We start from the raw sequence: 24,144 nt of genomic DNA, 5'->3' as shown, positions 1-24,144 counted from the left end.
GCGCCAGGGATGGTGCCTCAACCACCTCCCTAGGCAGGCCATTCCAGTGCCTGACCACTCTTTCAGAAAAGAAATGCTTCCTCAGCATCAAAAGCACAGACTGCTATTGCTGGAGTAGGAAATATAATTCTGCTTCTCAAGACAAGATTCATCAGTTTCTATCTTTTCCTCTCAGCAAATGAACATATCAGCAATGAAAAACCCTCATTAAAAGTCTCCTGAGAAGTATAGATGAGGAGCCATGTTTGTACCATTTCATTCTGATAGTGAGTGGATGCAATGTGAATGCAGAGCACATCTGAATGGGAAAGGTGGTAGTGTATCCTAATATTGTAAGGATCTAAGTGCCATGCACTTGAGCTGGAAATACTTGTTCTTGAGTATATAAAATCAGGACTGCTTTGACTACTAAGAGTGTCTTGAAGCCATTCTTGCAGGTCTAGGTTTACTAGAGTGTAGATTCAATACTCCATCACTGAACTTTCTGCCAGTTGATCAATGAGATGATTGAAAGTCTCGTGGAAAGGGTCCTAATGAGGATTTTCCATATTCCAGCTGCACTGGAGCATCACGTGGGGACAGGAATGCTGGAGGTGAGTTGTGGTAATGGATGTTCTGCACCCCAGGGCTTGTACCTTGGTTTTAGGTTCCCTCATAGACAATAGCACTGAGAGTTTCTCAGCAAAATTTTACTTATGTTGTATGTGTAAGTAAAGTGCATGGATAGTCTTTTGTCACCAATTTGGAAGAGCTTTATTTCTACCTTTCAAAGTCTCGCATAGACCAAGCATTCTGATCCTTCCATGGTCTTGCTTTGATCCTTAGGCTGTAACAATGATCCTGGTTGCTGTACAATCATTTGTTTTGTATAACATTCTCTAATATGAGTATGAAGACATTCTGAGACAGAAACCTGTTTGAGAGTAGTATGCAGTCTGGGAAACAGGCTCTGAAGTACCAGTCTGTTGCTTTAAATAGTTAAACTGCCTAATGGAATTTCCCCTTCTCCCCTCATAAAAGGGACATTTGGGGTTAATTTTCTTGTCCAGTTTCCAGGAGAGTTCCTCCTCCAGAGTTGGAAGAGGTAGAATCAGTGGGAGAAAGGGGAACATTTTATGCCAGCGTCAATGTCAAAGATGTGAGGCTAGACTGTAATATCACTACAGAGTCCATGAGGAGACAAATGCTTCAAGAGATTATGTAGAGTGCCTTAATTCAGTGTCTACAGTAGACATTAACAGAATGTCAACTCAAATGAATCTGACTCATTCTTTTTTCTTTTCTTTTTTTTCTTCTTTCAGTCTTTGTGCCTGATTCTCTAAGTGCCCTCTAGTTTTGGTCTGTAATTTGATTGCTAGGGCCACCTCCAACTCCTCTATTCTCCTCTTCAACCCTGATTTGTTCCTCCCACCCATCACTTTGTATAGAATGGGGTGAGCAGCCTCCAACACAACGTGCCCAAAAAAGGATTGTGCAGTTGTAAGGTGCTTGTCACCATCACACCTCGTTCACAGAAGGAAGATGACTCAGCTGCCACCCCACATGGCTGGGATGTGTCACCAAATGAACGATGACATTTTCAAACGTGGTGGGATTTGGGAGTGAAGGAGTGGGGGGAGAGGAGGAGTTGGACTGTGAAAGGACGGTGGGGAACATCAGTGTTTCCAATAATCTGATGCTTTTAGTTAAAAGCAATATGCAATTTAGGAAAGTGTTACTTGAGCACAGTATGATCTTTCCTTTACAGTGAAAGGAAGTACGGTTCAGTAGTTAGGATTTCGCACATGAATTAAAAAGCTAAGTTCTATTTCCTGCTCTTTTGTAGATTTCTTGTAGATCTCTTATTCCAGCTCTAAACCAAGGCTGCTCCCCTCATGAAACCATGGGGAGATTTCATTCACAGCCACCAATGTCATGGAGTAGATCTGATTGATGGATGCACCCTGGTGCATGAGTGTTTGCAAAGCATTTGGAGCTCTTTTGATGGGTAAAGTCATAAAAGTGCAAAGTTTTATCTATTCTGCAGGAGAAACTGTAAACATTATTTGTGCTGATACAGTTTGGACTGTAATGAAATCTATTGTGTTAAATGGTACTTAGACGAATGAGTCTTAATGCTCACATGGAAGCTAATGGATGGAGACAGCTTCTTTTGAAAGGACAGGCTACTTAAATGCTACAAATGATGAAATAAATTTTGCTGAAAACCCAGTTAGACTTGGCTTTTGTATAGAGAGATTTTATAAGTGCAGGAGGTTTATCTCACATATATTTATTGTTTACTTCTGTGGATAACTGCTTGAAAACCTAAAGGAGGAACTATTGCTGTATGAACAGGTTCAATCCATCACAAACTTCTTTTGCTGCTGTGGAGGAGTCACTTAGATAATATGAAGTTCACTGTGTCTGTAAACAAGGAAAAACATCTTTGTCCTGCCTCATAGTGACCCTAGATTATAATGTTGATTTATCAGATTTCTTAAAGACTATTCATGTACTATGTTGCAGTCTGGGACAGTAGAGAGCCTTGTTTGGATGCAGTGTAAAACTGGTGATTCAGAAATGTTACAGGAACTTTTGTTGGTGTCAAACATGAGTTCCTGGACAGAGTCCAAATGTTGTGCCAGCCTGTCTACCAGAAATTCTCTTCTGTGTGGTCAGTAAGGAATGCTCTTGTATGTTACACATTTTTATTGTGAAATGTTAAAACAGCTGATATGTTTCACCCTGAGGAGCTGCATGCTATAAATGGTAAATTTTATTTATTTTTTAATTAAAGCAGTGCATGGCATTTAAGTGTTCTCAGATTACTTCTGGAAAAAGAGAACTTATATAAAAGGATGAAAGGGCATTCTGTTTAGATGAGAAGTGCCTAAATATGCTTTTTTTTAGTGGAGCTGTAATTATGTATTCGGTACTTAATGAACAGATGACAATGATAAATGTTCAAAGAATATCATTACTGAATAAACACTTCAAGCCAGCAGGTGGAAAAGTGGATTCACTGCTGTTGAGGAGTCCAGAAATATGAAAGCAAAAGCCTGGAATGAATCTCCTGTGTCAAGGAGTCCAACTCTGTGCTGTCAAAAACTTTAACTCCTTCATTGAGAAAACCTGCTTTAAAACAATCTAGAGATTGCTATTACCAAAAAATTGTTCCATAATCCCACGCTTGGGGCAGTTAGAAATCTTTCTTTGTTACCCAGTGGAAACGTAATTGCTTGCCAGCTCTTTCTTTACTGTTAATCACCTATGATTTTTATGAAAAACAATTATTTACCTTTTCCCTTTTGTATTGCTAAACTAGGTCTCCCTCATGGGATACTTATTTTTTTTTTGTCTTCCTTGATTAAACTGTTAGCCCTATTTTGTACCATTTCTGAGTCTTAACATACTTACTGGGTATAGGTGACTTTATCCCAGGGGAGAGGTCTTTTCATAGTCTTAACAGCTCTTTGTGTCACTGGAAAAAAGGCATCTCATGTGTTACAATGATATTTTTCCACTCTTCCTGCATCTTGCTGGTGTCACATGCAGAGCACTAAATACAGCATTCTCTGTCCTTTCCTTTGCTTACTTCCTGGCTTAAAGCCACAATTATGAGTCCTTAAATGCTTGGCTTGACTGTGATCCTCCAGTGTATTCAGTGATGATTCTTGCATCCTTGGCCAACGGCAATTTCTGTTATTTTTTTTGGTGTGACTTCAAGGGGAAATACAGAGCAAGACTGGTCCATATAGGAGTCTGCTAGTAACTTTCTTCCATGTTTTTATTTCCATGCTTGTTATTTTCCATGTCAGTAGTTGTTGCAGTTCTTCACCCAGACCCTTCTCTTCTGCTGACTAGCAATTGGCAGTTGTTAGCAAAGCAGCTGCTCTACTGGAGTTCAGGTAGATGAGATTTATGAGTTCTTTTGCAGAGGAAGCAAACCTTATCAAACATAATTGAAATATTTTAGATCTGTCTGAGAAAGCCTGCTTTCAGTTTATCTCTCTCTTTTTTTTTTTTTAATTCATAAAAGATTGTAAAATCCTGCATATGTGAGAGGCCAGAGTAACTGGCCTGTAGATCTGATAATATATTTTTTAATCTCCTAGCAGTTAGTAGTAAATCTTTGAATTGAGGTCACTGGATCCCCATGTGGATCTTTTCTACAGGTGCAAGTAGAACAAGTGGAGTTATACTTCTTTTCCATGGAACTGGTAATTTCCTGTCCTGTGTATGTATTTCCAATATTTTTTGGACTGTATTTTCATAATCATCATCTTTAAGAAAATACAAATTTGACAACTTGTTTGGTTTTGAGGTCCTATTTCCATAATTGCCATCTTTATCTCGTTTCATTATCAACTCAATTCTTCCTTTCCCAATTTCCTTCTAAACATGGAAACTTCCTGAGAAATCAGTGATTTTCATTTCATTTGCTAAATCTTATGTGAGATCCAGTGACAGAGGAGACAAATTCATCCAAAATTCTAAATTCAGTCCAACCAGAAAAACCTTCTGTGTGCTAAGGTAAAAATAGAGAAAAATATTTGAGGAGAGAGATGAGCTGTCCAACCGAATGAGCGCACAGCAAAATGCTGCAGCACGTTTCCCCACAGGCTTCCTAGCAGCACTACAGAAGGATCATTTTAAAGTCTTGGTTTCTTGAGAGCCTTCACTGCCAGCCTGGCTGCTTGGGTTTCTCTGTTGCATCTTCCTTTGAGAGTGAAATGCAAGAGTTATCCTTGTGTCTTATCAATCCTCTCATTAATCTGACTGGGAGGGAACACCAGTTCATTATTTCCTGCATGCGGGAGTTCTCTTTTGTTCCTTCTGTGCCATGATAGCAGACTGTGACCTGGATCCTCGGCTGACAGAAAATGGGAGAGGTTTGCTGGAGTCAAGGACAATGTGCTGACTTATGTTCCTGGACATTATGAATGGAAATGTTAATTTGTCTGTTTTCCAAGGCTAGTCCAAACCAGCAAACAAATACTGGGCCAGTACCTTTGTTGGGAAAGGCTGTTTGACTTTATTGTGTTGGATAATGGAGTTGTATTTGTCAAATTAAGAGGGCTTATACTGGGGCTTTTCACAGAGTACAGGTATGCAGTGAAGAATGATCACCATAGGCAGGAGCTGTGGCAAACTCAAATTCCTTATGAGCTGAAAAAGTGGGCAAACATGCAACATGGTTTCCATTGTTTCCCCACAACCTGAGTAGCTAGATTATTTAAACAAAAGAGTATTTGAGAAGAAAACTGATGTGAAATAGTCAAATCATCATTAATTCCTCATTACTGTTGCATCTAGGCTATTTCCCTTATTATACACTTAATGTCTGGTCTTTTGTTTCAGATTGCAATGGTGCCTTACTGCCTGTTGTCTGTACAGCAACTTGTACAGTCCACATCCAATGACAACTGTCTTGCTTCTCAAGTAAGTGTGGTAGGACAAAGACAAAGAGCATCACAGGGAATTCCAGCAACCTAATATAGAGAACCGTGGAAACAGTATATAATTTCATTTTTCTTGTAGGACACTTCCACTTCAAAACTTGTCATAGCTGCTGAAACACTGTCCAGGAGTTGCAAATGGTGACAGTTCAGTCCCACTGAGAGCTGCCCTGGCTGATACAGCTTTCTGAGTGGCCTCTGAGCTAGCACAGGTTATTTGATTTTGATTTAAAAAAAAAAAAAGACTAGAAATGGTTGGCTGCAGTGCCATCAGTTTTCCTCTTTTCTTCCTCTGCCCTCAGCTTAAGCAAGTCCTGCAGAGGTTAGATAAGATCTAGCTTTATAGAACATAAGCACCACTTTTGCTATGAGATGAACTATGCAATGTAGCCACCACTCTGGACTTATCTCCCCTTCCCTCTTCTTGTGAGTAGATTCAGAAATTAGGTAGCTGTAATCTTCTAAATGCCCATCAGCTTAGCTCAACAGAGTAGACCGAAGACACCTTCAAAGAGAAGTCAGGAGCTGCCAACATCACTAATTCAGCTCCTTTAAACTGTAGAATACACATCCTCCTAATGTATCTATGTTTTTGTCACTCCCTAGGAGAGGCTTTCCTGTGGAATAGTTCCCAGCTGGCTTGATTGATCATGCCACTCATGAGAAACAGTAGCCAGCAGGGAAACTGGCCCTGACCAGGCATCTCGGGAGTTCACTCTTCAGTGGCTGCTCAGTAGGTGAAAGCCTTGGATGTTAGCACAGTGTTTATGAGAGACAGGATGTTTAGCATTTCAGACACTCTCTTGGTCTGTTCACGATGCCGTTTACATTCAGAAGGAGGCTTGTAATGTGATTTTTGTGCCCAGGGCTGCATATCAAGTCTGAGGAGGATGAGGTTCCACAAAATGATAATCCATTGACAGCTCACAGACTTGAACTATATTAGTGGGTCAAAGAACCCCAAACAATAAACAATTGCTAATACTAAGATTGTAGTGTTTGTTGGAATCCTTTCACATGTTTCTGTGCTTAGTGCAGCCCTTTTATGGTTTATCCAGCTATTGGAGACAATTTGTTTCCCCACAACACCCCTAAGAATGGTAATCTCTCAACTGTTTGACTACCATTAAGAAAATTTTTCATTGCATCTGTCCTCTGAGCCTTCAAGTTACATAGATTTCCTGCTTTTTCTGGAGGACCCTCCTAGACTGCAGTTTTCCCTAGCTTATCTCCATTCCATTATATTCCAGACTATTCCCTTAAGCATCTCTGTACTTGCAGATTTTGCGTCCTGTTACTGCCTGGTGGACACTGTTTACTGAAGAGAAACTAAAAGAAGGGGCAAAAAATTTTGGCTTAATCCACAGTGATGTGCTGTGCAGAATCTCATCAGTAGATCAACTCTGCCTTCACTGCCTTCCTCTGTGTGTGAATGTGAAAGGCTGCAGCCAAGCAGCCTGATGATTGGACAGAGGCTGGGAATATCTGACTAGTTAGTTTTTAGCCCAGGTTTCCCACTCGCATGGTGAGTGACCTTGTGTAAAGCATTACATGCTCCCCATTTTCCCTTCTACAAAATGTAGCAAGTAATGCTGAAATGTATTTTTCTTTGAAATGAACTTTGAAGCTTACTGATGAAAACTGATATTTGCTGTCATCTTGATAGCATTATAGTTGTTTGCCTAGCATATGTTGCTCACCAGTCCTCCAGTGAGGATACAGGTGGCAGCAAAATGGTAACTCTTCTATGTTTGTCCCATGTGCTGGCAAAACTGAGTAGAGCTTTTTAAATCACAACTGTTGTCAGCTTATGCCAATATTCACACTAGGGAAAAAGAGACATCTAACATATCCTACTTGTAGAATTTTTGATGTATCCAGTATAGAGATTACTTTGCATACAGAACAGCCACTACTGGATGACAGCTGACTAACTGCATCCTGCCATGCACATTTGGCATGTTATGTAGCTGTGAGGCACTGTCAGCACCCACTATGACTCCCAGCATGCCTGGTCACAGCCTGAACCAGAAAATGAGCATCTGAGTGACGGGAGCAGAGGAGCCCAGACCCAGCCGCCCTCTCTCCTTGTTGGTGGTGCTTCTGGGAGCATAGATATGCTCAGAGCCCACACGAGTTGCCCCCTTCCCCTCCTTCTTGCTCTCTTCTTTCTGGCGAGCCAGAGTTTGAACAAGAGGTGGCTGCATTCCTTAGCCTGGTTGTGGGGAGGGGTAAGTTATTTCCCCCTTTTCTCTAGTATTTTGTTCTGTAGCACCTGTACCTTGAATAAAGGCTCTGCCACCAACCACTCAAACCTCCTGGTTTGCCAGGAGTCTGTAGGTGTTGCACTGAGTGACACGATCTAGAACGGTCACAGGCATGGGTGGATAGTTGAACTTGATGATCTTATTGGTCTTTCCAGCCTTAAAGATTTTATGATTCAATGAAAGTAGGCTTCAGGCATGCACTGTGGCCTTAGTTGTCAATGAAAGTGAGTGCCACACTCTTGTGATTTTGATTAGGGGTCAGGAGCTTCCACGTTTCCTGGGGTACAAGTCCTCCTTAGGAGACAGGGGTTGTGTGCGTGTCTTGGCTGTTTGAAGAAGAAAAGGCAGTGTAAAAGGAAATAGAGGCTACTGGAGATGTGAGGTGAAAGCATAGATTCAGAGAAGGTATGACAAAGGTGTCTGATCTCAGCATGGAAAAAAAATAAAAACCCACAATACTGATTAATGTGAGACAATACAGAATCTGAAATATGCAAGAACAAGATCTGAAAAGCAGATGACCTCTACTTATAGCCAATCTGGTAGCTGGAAAATGCCCAAGAGATCTGACTGTATTTTTGCATGTTATCTTCAATCACAAGGTATCTTAGTCATAAATCTTGCTCTGTGCAGAAATAAAAATTCCATCTCAGTACTCCAGTAGTTGAATTAAACATAATCTTCCCACCATTGTCTGCCAGCACCTTGCTCTATGTCACTTGTTCATAAAGACAGGGCTTTTATTGCAAGGAAGCCAGTAACAAGGCAGTGAGTTGTTCCTCAGAATGTAAACAAAAGTGCAAAAAAAAGTTCTCTCTTCCTCTTTCTGAGGAAGATTGACATTGCAGTGTAATAATATGTAGCCCCTACTATGCCTTGGAAGTTCAAAATCTTTCTAAGATGTGTATATGGGTTGTCAAATTGACTTAAAACCAAACTTCTTGAAGCTTCGTATAGCAGAGCAGTATAGGCATTTGAAGGAAAAGCTCAGGTGCTTTTAAGTCATGTCAACTTTTAATACAAACTTGTGTCCACAATAGCATCCTGACTTACATAGCTGGTAGTGATGGAAAACTGTGCTGAATAGTTGTTTTCTTTAAACCAGCTTGTGAAAACTGTATTTGATTGTAAAGAGAATAAATGAAATACTTTTTCTAAAAGAAAGCTTTTAAGTACTTGCTATTTTCTGAAAAATAAATGAATAAATAAATAAAATTGCTTTTTAAAGCTTCTGAGAGGAATGGGAGTAGTGAGCAACTTCCCTACTTCCATTCTTTGTGTGAATAGGAACAGGCTGCAAGAGGTGGGAAAAAACTGAAGTGGTCAGAAAAACTTCTTGCAAAATTATTGCCATTTTTAAGCATGGTTATCTTTGTTTTGAATCTTTTCTATGGGAAAAAAACAAACAGCCAGCAGTTACAAATTTGAAGTGAAAGAAATGCTCTCTATTTAAAATTTTGAAAAGAAAATAATTTGTTTTCCAAAACAGCTTTGTGTGTGTTTGTTTGTTTTAATGAAATCTTCATAGAAATAAAAAGAAAAAAACAAGGTGCCCCATCATCTCCTGCTTCTTAAGGCTTTGCGCCATAAGCTACCAAGAAGCCTGAAATGCAGCCAGCCCTGAGCAGCAACTGAGCCTGCAATGGAAGGTGAGAAGCCAAGGCAGAGCCTGAAATCTGAACGGCTTCCAGGACAGGGCAAGGGAAGTGCTCCTTCTGCAGACTCCTGTCTGCTGTGGCTTAACCTGGCAGCGGGGTATGGTTTTGTGGCAGCTGGCATTGGGAGCTTACTTAGAGTCACTCTAGCTTCTGCAGACAATTGTATGCACTTACCCATGGACTGATCCACAACATATGCCTATCAATAAATTTAATAGGGAAATTAATTCAAAGTACTATAGTTAAGTGCATAAATTAGTTATTCATTTTCTGCCTTCAAACCTACTAGGATATTATAATGCTGGACCTCATAAAGGAGAGAAAAATTATAGAAGTCCTAGTCCTAGCATCTTACTTTCTTTACAGATTCACCACCTCTCCAGCCTTTGTTGGTGTCTGGCAGCAAGCTCTGGGAAGGCAGCTGGATGCCAGCTGTTCCAAGAGATGCAGGACGTGTGATTAGGCTGCTATACTTCCCGCTCTATTCCTTCTCTTTCCTAGGGAGGTATAACTCCAAAGTTACACAGTTTCTGACTGCTGTTAGAGAAACAGTTGCTATGGTGGAAAACTGCTGTGCCCAGCATGCCCCCACCCACTGCAGCTAGAATTTACCTCCCTGCTTCCAAAGACAGTAGGATCTGCAGCATAGAGTTCCTATGGATGTGAAAAGCTCCTCACACCCCCTACCTCTACACTGGATGCTTATTCATCTGCCTGATTACTCTGATTATTCTCCATGGGTCACAATCAAAGGGGTCAACCTGCAAAGTTTGCTAGTTTGCTCTTTTCACAACAGACTGTTTGATAGTGTTGAGGTTAACTCAGAAACTAGTCCTCTAGAGTGAGGTTTTGTGTTTGGGTGGTTGAGAATTTCTCTCTTTCTGGTCTAACAAACGGATGTAATTCTTGTCAGGCATGGTGTGCTGTCCAGCACGTGGGCTAGTGAAAATAGGATAAGATTGTGATACATGGTGTGTATTCCCACCTGAATGCTATTGTGCTGGTTCATGTGCCATGCTAATGTAAAGCTCTTTAAGCATAGATGCATGGGACCAGGCCCCTGCATAGTGTGTGTGGCATTCAGTACCCACTGCTCCTACTATGTGCACAGTGTACAGGTCTGTTTCTCCTCAAGCTCTGCTAAGATTGGTTTTCTGGCTGCAAATTATTCATTCCTGCAATTTGTATTGTGTACTTAGCATGACAACTGTTTTTGATGGTGACAATTTATACCTCATCCAATACCACAAGGTCTCAGATGTGGTTGCACTGCCTAAATGCTATTGTAGTAGACCAGTTAATGAGTTCTTGCCAAACCTGTGTCATACTAAATCCTGTGGATGTGGGTGTGTTTGTATTATAAGGACGTTCTCCCTCTTCTGTCTTAACCTGGTTTTCTGTTTCTCAAAGCTAATGCTGACATCAAGTGTGTGTATCCAGCCACAAAGACAATGACCCTTTCCTTACTGTTTCTGACTTAAAATAATGGAAAATTTTGCATCTGATCTCAGAGCACTGAGGTGTAGCTGGCAGAAGTAAAACAAAACCATAACCCTGACAGTAATGAATAAAGGAAGGGCTTTTCTAGTTGACTGAGAGTTCAGGATGCACTCACAATTGAGCTTTTGTTTGCTATTGTTTTTAGTTAAATAAAAATACAGGGAACGTGTTAGGGGGAAGGCACTTTGATATGTTGGGTGCTCATCTAACTGGGAGGATGTGTTCTACTCAGGGTGGACTGTTTCTCTGCACAGACAGAGCAAGGATTTGCCAAGGCAGAACTGTGATCCTTCAGACCATGGCCTTGTTACTTTGGGCTTTTAGGGTTGGGAGTTTCTTTAGCTCAACAGCTTGTACTGTGCTGTGACACAAAATAGATTAACAACTAGTCAAGGCTGAGGATTTCTCAGGTTTGAACTAATGTTGTTCCTCTGATATGCTTGAATTTGTTTCCTTGTGTGTGTATTTGTTTCAGCAGTTGTTTTACTCTCAGATTTGCCATGTCTGTGAAAGCAGGGCTGGGACTTTGTTTTCAGAACTTAGGGAGGGCTGGGCTGTAAAGAAATAAATACTTTCACCCTTAATGCATATAATTGGTCAGAGCTCATTTTTTCAGCTTTTAACATTGTATACTGTTTGATTCTCATCTCTGTGACAGTACAAACCTTCCTCTTTGGAGAGATGGAAGGAAATGTAGTTCTTTATGATGTAGATGATACTAATTTTTATTTAAGGGCAAAATAATGAGTAGAAGTCCTGGTAGCTTGACCTCATTTGTCAGACTCCATACTCCAGTGATGCCAATGAAAGGAGACGTGAAACAACATAGCACCTCCAAATTCTTCTCTGTCTGTGTTCAAATTCATCAGTCTAGTGAGCAATGTCCCTCGCTCCTAAGGGCTGCACTGAACTGCTGCTGTGGTGAGGTCTCCACATTTCTGTACAAACTGTGTAGCTCCGCAGAATCTCTCCTTGGCTTCGTGCTGGTCAGCCTGTGCTCCTGTCTCATTGCTCTGCCTCAGGCCCTTCCTGTTCTAGTTCAAATGAAGATAAGAAAGGACAGTGGAGTTGTTCCAGCACCTTCCTTTTGTCTCCAGGCCATCCTGACTCGTCAGGAATTTTTAAAGCTGTACTGCATTTCATTTTATCCTTCTAGGAGAAGTGCCTCTGTGAATATTTTCCTCTTTGTAGGGTTATCTATCTATCTATCTATCTATCTATCTATCTATCTATCTATCTATCTATCTATCTATCTATCTATCTATTTTTGTCTAAGCCAGTTCCCTTCTTGGTAGGCCCACCTCATTGTGTGTTGGAAACTTAAGCTGTGGGATCAATAATTTCTTCATTTTACCAAATTAATTTTATTAATCCTTTCAGTATCTAAAAGGGAACTATAAGAAGGGGACAGACTCTTTTTTTTATCAGTCTGCTGGGTCAGGGCAAGGGGAAATGGTTTCAAAATGATAGAGGGGAAATCTAGATTAGATATGAGGAATAAGCCAGTAATGAATTGGGGAACAGCATTCTAGCATCTCTTGATGTTTCAGGAGCAAACATTGTCTGTCCTGTGGTATTCACCTTAAGTGGATCTCTTTTGCCCTCTGTATAGCAGAGATCAGAGCCTGGCTTTGTCTGGTGCCTCTTGCCAAGGGCTGCTCTGATTCCATGAGGGTAAAAAGAGAAGGCAGGCACTGCAGTTCTGTCCCACGTTGATCTTGAAGTAACCATGTTCCTGCCATGACTTTTTATCTGGCCACAGCTAGCCATATGAGACATGAGCCCATGAACTGCATATTATATACACATGTTCAGAAGACTTCCTAATAGCTTCTAGCAATAGAAAACACAGAGCAACTAGAGGATTATGAATGAATGAATGAATGAATGATTTGTATAGCAGGGCTGGGGAGTGCTGTAATTGTGGCATGGGGCAGGGTTATTTGATGATATTGTGCTGGTTGCTAATTGTGCAAAGCCTCAAGCGTTGATCTATGTGGATTAAATGTATGCTGAAGATGTTTTCTGTACTGTGCCACTTGAAATTCTCTTTCATGATGCAGAGTGTTCAAAGCAAATCATTTTCTGTTTCCCATTTGTTAGTGAATACATGCCATTTAGTTTGTAATTGGAACACAGCATGCTGTGTGTGTCTTTGCAAGATCATGAAAAGTAGACCATTTTCTAAATTGCACAAGTATTTGTCACCTTTGTTTTAAAATGCGAGCTATAAATTTTATGGGGCATATGAGTATATATACTAATTTTCTCACACAAGTGAGTCAGTTGTATTCTGATCTGATGTGAGGTTTATGAGCCTGCTCAAGTTACCTTCTGTACTAAATTTTGTTTGTTGCTTCTGTATTCAGAATTCAGCTTTGAGTTCTTTTAAAAAAGCAAAAAAAAAAAAAAAGGAGAAAAAAAAAAAAAAGACATATTAAAAGGGGCTATGCTTCTGCACAGTATTCATGAGCCAGGACATTCAATGAGCTCTGCCAATTTGGCATGTTGAAGCTACTTGACAGTCCATTTCCTATTAAATATGGTGTATTTAAAAACGTTGATTTTACAGAACTATAGATCTGTTTGATTAATATGTTTTCTAGGGAGTTTTCAAATGTTTCAACTGACTGAGAAAAGTCCACTAATGCTTAATGGGGCATGACAGTGGCCTCAGCCTAACTCTGATGTGGAATGTCATCTGATGGGGGAGACAGAAAGGATTATGTTCCTAATGTTATGGAGAATAAAATGCAAATGAATTAAAAGGACAGATTGACTTCACACTTCTGGAAATACAATATTTTTCAGGTCAGCAAACACTGAAAACTTTGTCATCTTTGCATCTGAAGAACACATGCCTTCCAGAAAGTCAGAAACAAACCCCTTAATTTTTCCTTTTTTGATCCTACAATTTTCCTTGAATTTGTGGTTTTGCTTTTTGTTGTTTGGTGTAGGGGCTGAGGAAGGGAAATGGGAGCAATTTGCAAACGATGTGACTTAACATGACAGGAGTTAATCAGGGTTTGTGTGCCAAGCCAGTGTTAGTCAAAGAAAGCACTGCTGCTCTTTCTGAGAGAATAAACATCTTTGTGCAGTTCAGCTGTCTTTATGTTTTGGCAAAGGAAGGAAACGGTTCAAAGAAATGCTGTAGAATTTTTGCCTGCCTATGATTTGTAACATACGTGGCATTTGTAGTGCAGAGGAGTGCAAAATGCAATGCAGAGAAAAATTCTGTTACAGAGTTGAAGTGGGGTTATCTGAAAACACCTAATTTCACTCTTGAAGAAAATATTTACTGTTGCCCAAAGAAACTGAATTTAGGCCATTGCCAAGAGCTCAGTTTTCTGAGGCTAACTCAAAAGGAGCTTTGCCATTTTGTGATACAGGATTGAGACCAATCAGGAAATGGAAGAGAAAAGGAAATTGGGAAATACTCACAGTGGTTAATGGATGGTGAGTTTGGGAAGGGAAGGAGCTCAATTTTCAGTCAATTGAACAGGGTGATGCTAAACTTAGGCATTAATTGATTTGTGGAACTGAAGTGTATGTTGTCTGGAATTAATGTAAGGACAAACAGGCAGATTGATCCCAAGCTTAATTCACTTTTGTTCTTGTGGAATGAGTAGGTGGTCAATGGGATCTTAATCTCTAGTGGAGTTGCTGGTCTATTTCAAGCATAATTCTGTGCTCATTTCTCTGAGATTTACTGGTCTTATCTTAGTACAATTATTTATCAGTAGCAGCAAACCTGACTGGAGCTAGGGATACAATCTGCCCTCTAACATAACAGACTTCAGGTCAGAATTGTGTTATGTAGAAGCTAGGTTTACATTGCATGCAAATAAAATATTATCAGAATCATCCTCTGCTACACCAGTAACTTTTCTAAAATTCAGAGACAATTTCACTCCCATCCCTGTCTTTGCTTCTCACCAGTACTCATATTTTTACAAGAGATAATCACTTAGCAAGTCCCATTTTCATGTAAACTGCTTTCCTGTTCGTTACTTGGGGTGTCATAATATAAATGTAATTTACAACCATATTACAGTGGATCAAAGAAGCCTCAGAATACAGGACAACCAGATAAACTGATGCCTTGCTTCTATTTTGCCAGATATGCATTGTGCAGAGGATTTTCTGAGCTAGGTGCCTAAGGAGTGGTGAAACATATTCAGACAGTGAATAGGTTTCCTTTTACACTCAAAGAAAGAGTCAAGAATTCTTCCACACTCCAATTGGCTTGAAAACAAGATTCAGTGTGTCATTTTTTCTCTGTAATACAAACCAGGTCATTCATCTCCTGACTTATCAATTAAAGAGTTGCTTTAGAGCACACAAGTCTCATTAGACCTTGAAACCCAATGCCTTGATCTATCATAAATGGTTTAAGATTAATATGGAGGCAGCTAGCTTTCTTTTAGTACTTTGCAATTTGATTTAGCCTAAATATTATTTCCCAACGGAGAAGGAAGTTGTTTACCTTGGAAATATCATAAGTGATGGAATATTGAGAATCGATCAATCACTGCCTTGATGCTTATACACAGACATCACTGAGATGAGGGAATAATTACAAGCAGCAATGTTTGGGTAGAGTTGTTCAGAGAAGTGTTCTGATTAAACCTTGTCAACTAGTTAAGGGTGAATCTGGATGTAGTAGCTACTATCAGCACATTATGAAGGAGATTTGCCAGCTTTTGTCTTTGAAATGTATTGTGTTGTTCAGAAAAATTAGAGAGCATAAAATGATACCACCTTTGTTAACATTAAAACCATATCTGCCTGCCTCAGTTGTGTGTTGCCAATGTTAATTAAAAGCTCATCCTCTGATGCTTGTAGAGTTTCTTTGAAGTGATGCAACTTAGGACAGGCTTTGGCTACAAGCTTCTTTCATTCTCATTTGCTTATATTGACAATGTGTATAAATCTATGAGGGCAAAGATTAAATTTGTTCTCCTTTTAATTGGACCACTCATGCAAGGGCTTTGGGATTAGATCTGAAATTGGCACCTTTTAAATCTCTGATACAGTCACAGACTCACTGAGCCATGTAGAGCTCTCACTTTTCTTACAGCAAGAACTAGCCGGAAATGACTTTTCTCCTTTGTCAAAATGCATTTCTTAACGAACAGTCTTCCCACTAAAAACAGTGCAAAACACAAAGCAACAAATGTAGTTTAGCTGAAAATATTCAGCTATATTTCCTTTTCTGATGAATAAAAAAACTCCATAAAAATGGCTGAGAAAAAAGTAGATGACACCTGGGAATAAAATCTATTGTTGTGTTTAAAAAGAAAATCTTGAGGAGGATAAGGACATAGAAAGGAGCACAAGATAAATTGTTGTATGGTATGTTTAAACATAGCTTCTCTTTGTACCTTCTCTAATGTAAAATGGCAAAACAGACTAACTAGTAAAAATACTGTTTCCCCACTTGACCATCCTCAGGCATCCTTGTATTATCTCTTTCCTATGAAAGCAGCCAGACTAGAACACCAGATACAGCTGCAGTGCTGTAGCTGTGAGATAACTGCCCTTATGATGGAACTGTTGCACTGAAAATCTGAAGTGTAGAGGAGCAAATACAGTGAGAATTCTCCAAGGAAATGGACTGCTTCTATCCCTTGTGTTGTCCATGGGAGACTGCTTTAGTTTGTGTCTGTGGAGAAGGGGTGCCAAGGGGCTGGAAGTAGGTTTTTGTGGTAGCAGTGTATGACAGAGAAAGTTTACACTTCCACGGCATTGCATACAAAGCTAGAAGATGGTATAAAAGCTGGATCATTGCATTACTTCCTGGGCATTTGAGTGTCTCAAAACTTGGGTGACAGCTTCCATGTTTGTGATCTTGAAATCAATGCACTTCTATGTGCATTTATGTGCCAGAAAAAAATGTTTTCCAGACGATGGGGTGGATTCCATGAATGTGTCTGGAGTCATGGTGGACCTTTAATGGAGAAAGGATGAATGCTTCTCTCTATCTGATAGCGATTTTTCTCTGCAGGGTTCTCAGTAAAGCATTGCTGATGTCAGGATATGAAGCAGAGGAAGCTGTATGATTATTCCCACACAGGAAAATGTTTCTGACCAGGAATCCATCACCCTTAGGAATTCTGTGGGGCAGATTTTCTGCTCAACTGCATTGTGTGAAGTTAAGTGAGGGCTGGATGATCCAAAAATACCTGCTTGTACCCATCTGCCTCTGATGTAAATTATGACAAAGGCATGAAGAGAAATCACAGTCTATGACTTTTCATAGACCTTCTACTTGGCTTTGTTTCTGCAACAAGTGGTGCTGATTTCTAGTACTACTTTGTTCTGTGCTCACACAAGAAAGAAGATGACATACAGAGAATACTATTCAGACTGCTGAGATACTTAGTTGTCTTGACTATCATTGACTTAAGTGATGGTAATCACATCTTTGAAAAAGATCCTTGGCATCTTCCAAGATGGGGACCCTTTTATTAATAAGTATACTGTAAAGATTCAGGCTTTAAATTGCATCTATTTGGAGATCTTGGCAATAAATTGCTAATGATACTTTCTCTTAATACATCCTTGTAATTGGTTGTTATGCAAAATGTTATTAAAGCTAGCCCTGCAAGCATCTATGTCCTTCAGTCTCAGCAAGGATAGTCTAATGAACCAGGCAAGATGAAAAGGGTTGTAGAATACATGGAAAGCCAAATTTCATGTCTTCTTCTCTTTGAGGCTGTAGACTTGGAAAAGAGACTATATAAATAATTTTCCCTTGGAGACAAAGTGCAGTCCCCATCAGAAATAAGTTTTAGACCTCTGCTTCAAGGCAGTGAGTGAAATGAATGAGAAGCGCGAGAGGCATTCAGAAAACCTGACCATACCTCTGTCAGAAGGCAGAACAGCATCAACAATTGTGGGCATTTTAGTTAACTTTGCTATGGATACTTTTTCATTTGTCCTATTGATCTGTTCTAACATCTTTTATATATCCTTTACATCCTTTAAATCATTCAGAAAATTAATGTATGACCTGTCTTTGCCTTCAAGGGTGATATAGTTAGCAAAATCCTCTGGGATCTGCTGGAATCAAGGGATAAGAATGTCACACTTGTATTTTGTTGGCTCCTCTGTGACAGAGTATATTCAGAGCAGTTGGGATTGCTGACTCACACTTTCATTCTGGAGGTATTCATTCAGCAATGAATGAGGCAGAGGAGCAGTGCTGAGAAAACTGCTCTCTCTGATACTCTGACGGGTCTGCTCAGGAGGTAATGGAGAATGTTTGTTCTCCAGGGGGGGAAAGAACAGAATTTAAATGCAGGGGGGGAAAAAAAAGGAAAAAGAAAAAAAAAACTGAAAAAAAAGGTCTTTTAGATAAAATTGTGCCTGTAGGAACAAGGAAGATGAAGAAATGAAAAATTAAATGAAGCCAGGCTTTTTTCCTCAAATGAAAACTGGTCTCACATTGCAAACGACGAGAAGCCTGCAAGGTAATTCACCAGCTTGGGAGCTTCTACATGGGTTTGACTGGAAAGAGGACAAGTTGCAGCATCCCAGCACTACTTTGAAAAGAGGATTGCTAATACTCACACTCTACATCAATCACGAGCAGTAGAAATTAGGAAAAGAAGGAGGAAGATCAGAAATCTTCTTTACATTTAATGATGTCCTCTTTGACATGCACTTTCTGCTGGGATTTCCTAATGTGTATAAATTTGTTCTTGCAGCTGTTACAGACTGTTTTTGCCCTAGTGCTCGTAGTTTGAGGACTGTGGGGTCTCATAGTATAAGGACTGTAAAGAAATACCGTAAAGAATTACATCCTTTTGAACACCTTCTGCAGAAGTTAGATCAAAACTAACTTTCTTGCCAAAATGTTCCCAACACTTCTGATGTGAAAGAAGAAAAACGACAACAGCAGTTTACACAGTCAGTGCCTAATGGATTCTTTATAGAAATCACCTGCTCTAATACAATGACATGGGTTTTTTTACCGTGGTCTTGTAAATGAGCAAATAATCTGTGTCTGCTTACAGTTCCTTGACTACAAGGAAGTTTGTTCAAAAGCTATATTTAGTTGTATGGCAATTGGCCTCAAGGGCTTCCTAGCTTATGTATGTGTGATGTGGGAACAAGTGATGCAAGAAAGGGATGATTACATCCTTAGATTCTCCCCATAGTGAATTTGCCTTGGATGCCTCTAAAAATGTATATTGGATTGTTAAGTTATGCTTCATTTTCAATAAGGAAAGTAAACTTGGGCTGAAGTACCAGGTTCAAGTATAGTTGTAAAAGGGAGTGGGTAAGAGACAAAATAAGGGGAGCAAAACCTATTGTAGAAAGAGAACAGAAGGATCAGTTGGCATTACTTTCAAGAGCTAGATGTGTTTGCAAACTGGAAAAAAAAGCTACAATGAAGGAAGCCTTGCTCCCTTTTCCCAGTGAGATGGCTTTAGCTGTGCTCATGGACATCTAGTTTAAGCAGAATGGGAGAGGCCCATGAAAAAATCTACATCTTCTTTTGTCAGGTCTGGCTTGAAGAGGATGCAGAGGACCAGCAGTGAAGTTAAACATCAGAAGACAGTTCAGTCACTCACTATTAAGAGCGGTGTTGCATTACAGGTGTGTGCAGCCTCATTTGGGACTCTCAAATCTGATGAGCAGAGATTTCACCCTCCATTCATCCAACGCTGCTACAGACTTTCTGTTGCTGGTGTAGAGGGGAGCACATATCAGGTGCTCTGCTACCTAGAAGGGGAGATCTCTATTCTAGGAGGTGTGAAAATCTGAGTCCAAGACCTAAAGGAACTCTGAACTGAGAAGTTGAGATGTTAAATCACTCTGGTTGCTGCAGGGAGAGATGTAACCTCAATGTGAATGGGGGTGTGTGAGCTCCCTCCTGTGTCTACTTGTGTCATAAAGGTGGATCTCAGTGAGAGACCTCGGCAGAGAAGACTCTTCAGTTGCCAGTTTAAGGTACTTCTGGGTCTCCTGTACTGGCCCTGCAGTGTAGGAGAAGTAGGAGAAAGACTAGAGGAGTTAGAAATACACCGTTCTTCTGGACTAGAGAAAGTTAATTGAAGCATAAAATATTATTATGGTATTAATGAGAAATTCACTTGTCCAAAGTCCAGTGTCAGGCTGAACCTGCTATTTATAAAATTTACATAGCAATTCACTAATAATAATCTGCTTGATTTAATCAAAACCTTCAGTTTAAAAATTCATTAAAGAAAATTTTCCAGACTTAAAGAAAGACTTCATCTGTGAAAGTCTTTGTGATTTTTGTATCTTTCCTCTGATTTTTACTGAGATCAGAAACCTCAGTATTTCAGATTTTCAGATGAGTGGTGCTTGAAGATCATATTTTAACCCTACTTTAACCCTGTTTTCTGAGATTAATGATAAAGACTGGGATGAATAACTTCCAGCTAATTTCTTCTTTTGTTTCTATTTTACTTTCATTATTTCTTTTGCCACACTATCAAGCTTCCAGGGAGAGGAATTGTTTGAAAGGTTAAATGTGAGGAAATGGAAGACATCTCCCCTCCTTGGTTGAAAAAAAAAAAAAAAAAAAGAAGAAACCCTCTGAAATCTTTAATTTCTTTGCATTAGAAATGAAGAAAGAATTTACCCAAAATAATAGAGGTGAAGTGGCCAACTGATGTGTGGCCAAAAGAAGGGCTGGTGCCAGAAAGTTTCTCTATTTCTTATGGTATCCTGAGTGATCTATGAACCGTTCCTTTCCAACAAACCTTGCTTTCAAGTCACAACTGTTTCTAGCTCTGAAATAATTTTTGAAAGAGTCAGCAAAAAGCTGTGAATGGAAAATGTGTTCTATCATGGGATAAAGTAGGATCCAGATGCTCTCACCCTCTTTTCATCCAGATCTGATTCATTATTGTCCTATTGCCAGCCAGGTAGCAGATTAATGGTGTGGGTCAGAAGGTATCATCATCTGTCCAATAACTGGGCTGAGAGAAATCCCTCAGATGTCATTCTAATGTTTCTTTCCTAAGAACACCCTTTTAAAAAGGAGCAATAGTTGAAGCACTTCAATATCATGAATACTGTGAAGAGTAGGTCTGAGAATGCTTTCTGAGGAACATATAATTGTATAAAGGAGTAGGAGGGGTGGGATGGCCAAAACACTCTTCAGAGCTTCAAAATAGTGAAGCAATTTCAGCTTCAATTTACAGATGGAAAATGGAAAGAGGTGTTAAATGACTTGCTGTAGGCTCTGGAGGGAAAATCAGTGCTGGTTTGACCACTGGAGCTCTCACCTCTATCTTTGTTTGGACTACAGTCAACCCCTTACAGATAAATAATCATAATAGTGCCTTTCAGCTTTTATCAGACCATCTAATCTGACCTGTGGATGTGAAGATGAAAGTCCCTGCTTGCTGAGTTAATCCCCCAGGCCATCTTCTTTCCTTTACCTTTTCTGTCTGAATGCATTATTTTCCTGTCCTGCTTCCCTACTTTTGGCATATGTCTCCTGCTGTCTCATAACACTGATACCAGCTTACATCTCACTCTGTGCAGAGGACTGCAGCCACTCTGAACAGCAGCTGCCTGTTTAGAGATGCTTACAAGTTTCCTTTAGTATTTCCTCTCCTCCCTTGGCAACTCCTCTCAGTATGATTTATGAATAGCAAGCATAGCTGAGGGTGATGTGAAGTATCAGCACCTCTGAATTTCAGTGATAGGAGCCAGGGTAATTAATAATAACAAACCAAGAGTTTGTTTTGCAGGGAGATCACGTAGCAGAGAAGTGCTATTCTGTATTCTTTGGGAATAGGGGAAGTCAGTCCTTGCCCTTCCCTGTGCTGTTAACTCTGCATGTCATTTTCCTTAGATAATTAAGTAATTCCAGCCTTTCAAGGAGAGAGCCTCCCTCCTTTTTCCCTGTTAGCTTGCAGATGTAGTACATGTATCTTGCGGCAAATCAATGCTAACTACATTACCATGCATTATTGCAGTAATGGAGTAGAGTAAGCCCAAGGAAAAATGTTCAACCCTTGCCGATTGCATTACAAGCATGAGGATCTTTTATGTAGCAGGCTTATTAATTGCACTTTCATTTGTGTCCCTGAATTTTAACCCTTTTGAGATTGCTCTTCAGCTCTTGCCTACAACTAAAATCACCAGGTGTTGGACAGATTCAGAAATGGAAGCAAGGCAAAAGTGGTGTCTGGGGTACTGCACATGAACCTGCACGCCTGCAACAAAGCTGAGGAGTAGATTTAAACCACCAGCAAAAGAAGGCAGCTGTGAAATTGCTTAGAGGTCTGCAAAGTAAATTTATTCTGTGTCTGGGGCAAAAATGTTGTGATCAGGTGCTCATTTGAGGGAAGGAGAGAAAGATTTTTACCTCTCTGCTTGAGCATCCATTGGCCTGCTGCATGGTTTTGGTTTGCACAGAAGGCAGGTCCTTCCTCCTACCTGATTTGCCCAAGCATAATTTTAGTTTTGTGAAGATCATGTTCCTTAGAGGTCCTCACCCACCCTCTGTCTGAAGGCAGTGAACTAGTGAGTTGTCTGCAAGAGGCATAATTGAGACTTCAGAGTGGGGACTGTCTCGTTGCTGCATTTGAAGGCCTTTTCCCGGGCCCTGACAGGAACTCTTGGCAACACTAGAACTCAAATGATTAATTTAGTAATTGACATTTGCTTCATGGAAGCGGATGCAGTAGTGATCCTCAGCCTTTGCCTGCCTGGTATTGAGCATGCATCACACAGTGTGTGGGTTACAATCACACAGTGTGTGGGGCCAATACTATTTTTGGTAATTTCCCGTGGTTGTGTGAAACTTCAGTGAGTCCTCATGGTGCGGAAACTGTGGAACTAAGACATTCTAGCAAAGCTTGTAATATCTGCCACTTCGTTTTGTCCTTCCTGGCTTGGAGGTATTGCAAGCATATATTCACCTAGGGCTTACCCTTTCAGTACATTTCAACCTTCTCCTTCATTCAACCTGGTTCCTTTAAGGAGTAAGTGTAAGATCTGGTGTCACTAAATCTGTGCACTGGGGACCTGGGGGACTGCCAGGTCTTGGTAAGAAACATCTGCCTACAGCCAGCTGCTTGTTGCTATAGATCTCTGTTGCTTTTCCCTTATATTAAGACTTTCTTTTCCTTCTGTTCTTTATACACCCTTCCACTCATATTGATTAGCATATAGTCTTTCCTCAGTGATGTAGTTCAACTTTTGTCTTTTTTTTGGGGTGGCTCTTAAGAGGGATGGAAATATAGCCATAGGTAAAAGTCTTAAAAGATGATTTTTAATGTGGAAGTAAAAGCAGCACCAAGCTGTGGCAGGTTGAACATCCTGTGAAGTCCCACCATCAAAGCTGGGTTCCTGACAGACTTGTTTCTCTCTAGGTTGCAAAGAAAATTCTGCTGTTGCACACACGCGCACACACACACACACAAAACTCTTTGGATTTAACTTGAGAAGAAGAAACAGAAACAGCTCCTTCCTTTTCTATCTCAAGCTTTCTATGGGAGTGAAAGTTTGTCTGGAAGGGGAAATAAAGTGGAAAAAGAGTCTACCTTGAAAAGTGTCCATCCATGTGAATTTGTGGGTTCTTCCTGTTTCTTCTGATAGTAGCTTGTAGGGACCAGATGTGGCTGATGTTTGGTGTCCCTACTTGTTAAAAGTTACTAAACCCAGCTGAAGGCAGATGGAATCCTTCCTTCACTGAACTTTCCCATCTGAGCAGGGTCAGTGCTTGCCTCAGGTGCCATGGGATGGTAGAAATAATAGGGCGATCCTGTAGTGAAAATTTTAAACTGAATTTTCTACTTGTGCTCTATTAGATCAGGCCTGGTTTTCATAGCTGTAAATGTCTTTCCTTGGGGCTTCTTCCCTGGACAAGGTGAGGAAGTAAACCAGCTGGGAGTACAGAGGACAACCTTATCTACATGCCCTGTACTGTGCTGCATGCAAATGCTTAGAGAAGAAGACAAGATCATCTCCAGTTAGCGATGCATTCCTCAGCTGGGGTTTGTGTTGTGTGAATTCTGTAGTCTTATGGACACTTGAAAGGCTGATAAGCCCTGAATGATTGTTAGGGTTGTCGCTGTTGTATTCTTTGTATCATAACAGTTATCTTAGTAATAAGACAGTCATTGGATTCCTCTAAAAAGGAACTTCGCTCTCTAGCAACAGAACTTTGAGCACAATGCAAGGTGGGGAGGGATATCTTGAGTCTAGAGCACAGTTTGTCTTTCATTGGCTGATTTCACATCTCTCCCTTTCCCTTTAGCCAACTCTAATCCTACTGTTTTG

General features: G+C 40.2%; 1 protein-coding gene across 1 annotated transcript in view; it reads right to left on the bottom strand.

The window, feature by feature from the left end:
* Positions 1-24,144, bottom strand: part of ITPRIP (inositol 1,4,5-trisphosphate receptor interacting protein) — a 434,606-nt gene that overhangs the window by 136,998 nt on the left and 273,464 nt on the right. The gene's annotated exons all lie outside the window — the stretch shown is intronic.

Source organism: Cyrtonyx montezumae, unplaced genomic scaffold (assembly GCF_038088225.1).
Source record: "Cyrtonyx montezumae isolate F1298 unplaced genomic scaffold, pur_monq_1.0 scaffold_4, whole genome shotgun sequence".
Classification (NCBI taxonomy): domain Eukaryota; kingdom Metazoa; phylum Chordata; class Aves; order Galliformes; family Odontophoridae; genus Cyrtonyx; species Cyrtonyx montezumae.
The sequence above is the reverse complement of the archived record's forward strand: the minus strand, read 5'-3'. Positions and strand labels throughout refer to the sequence as shown.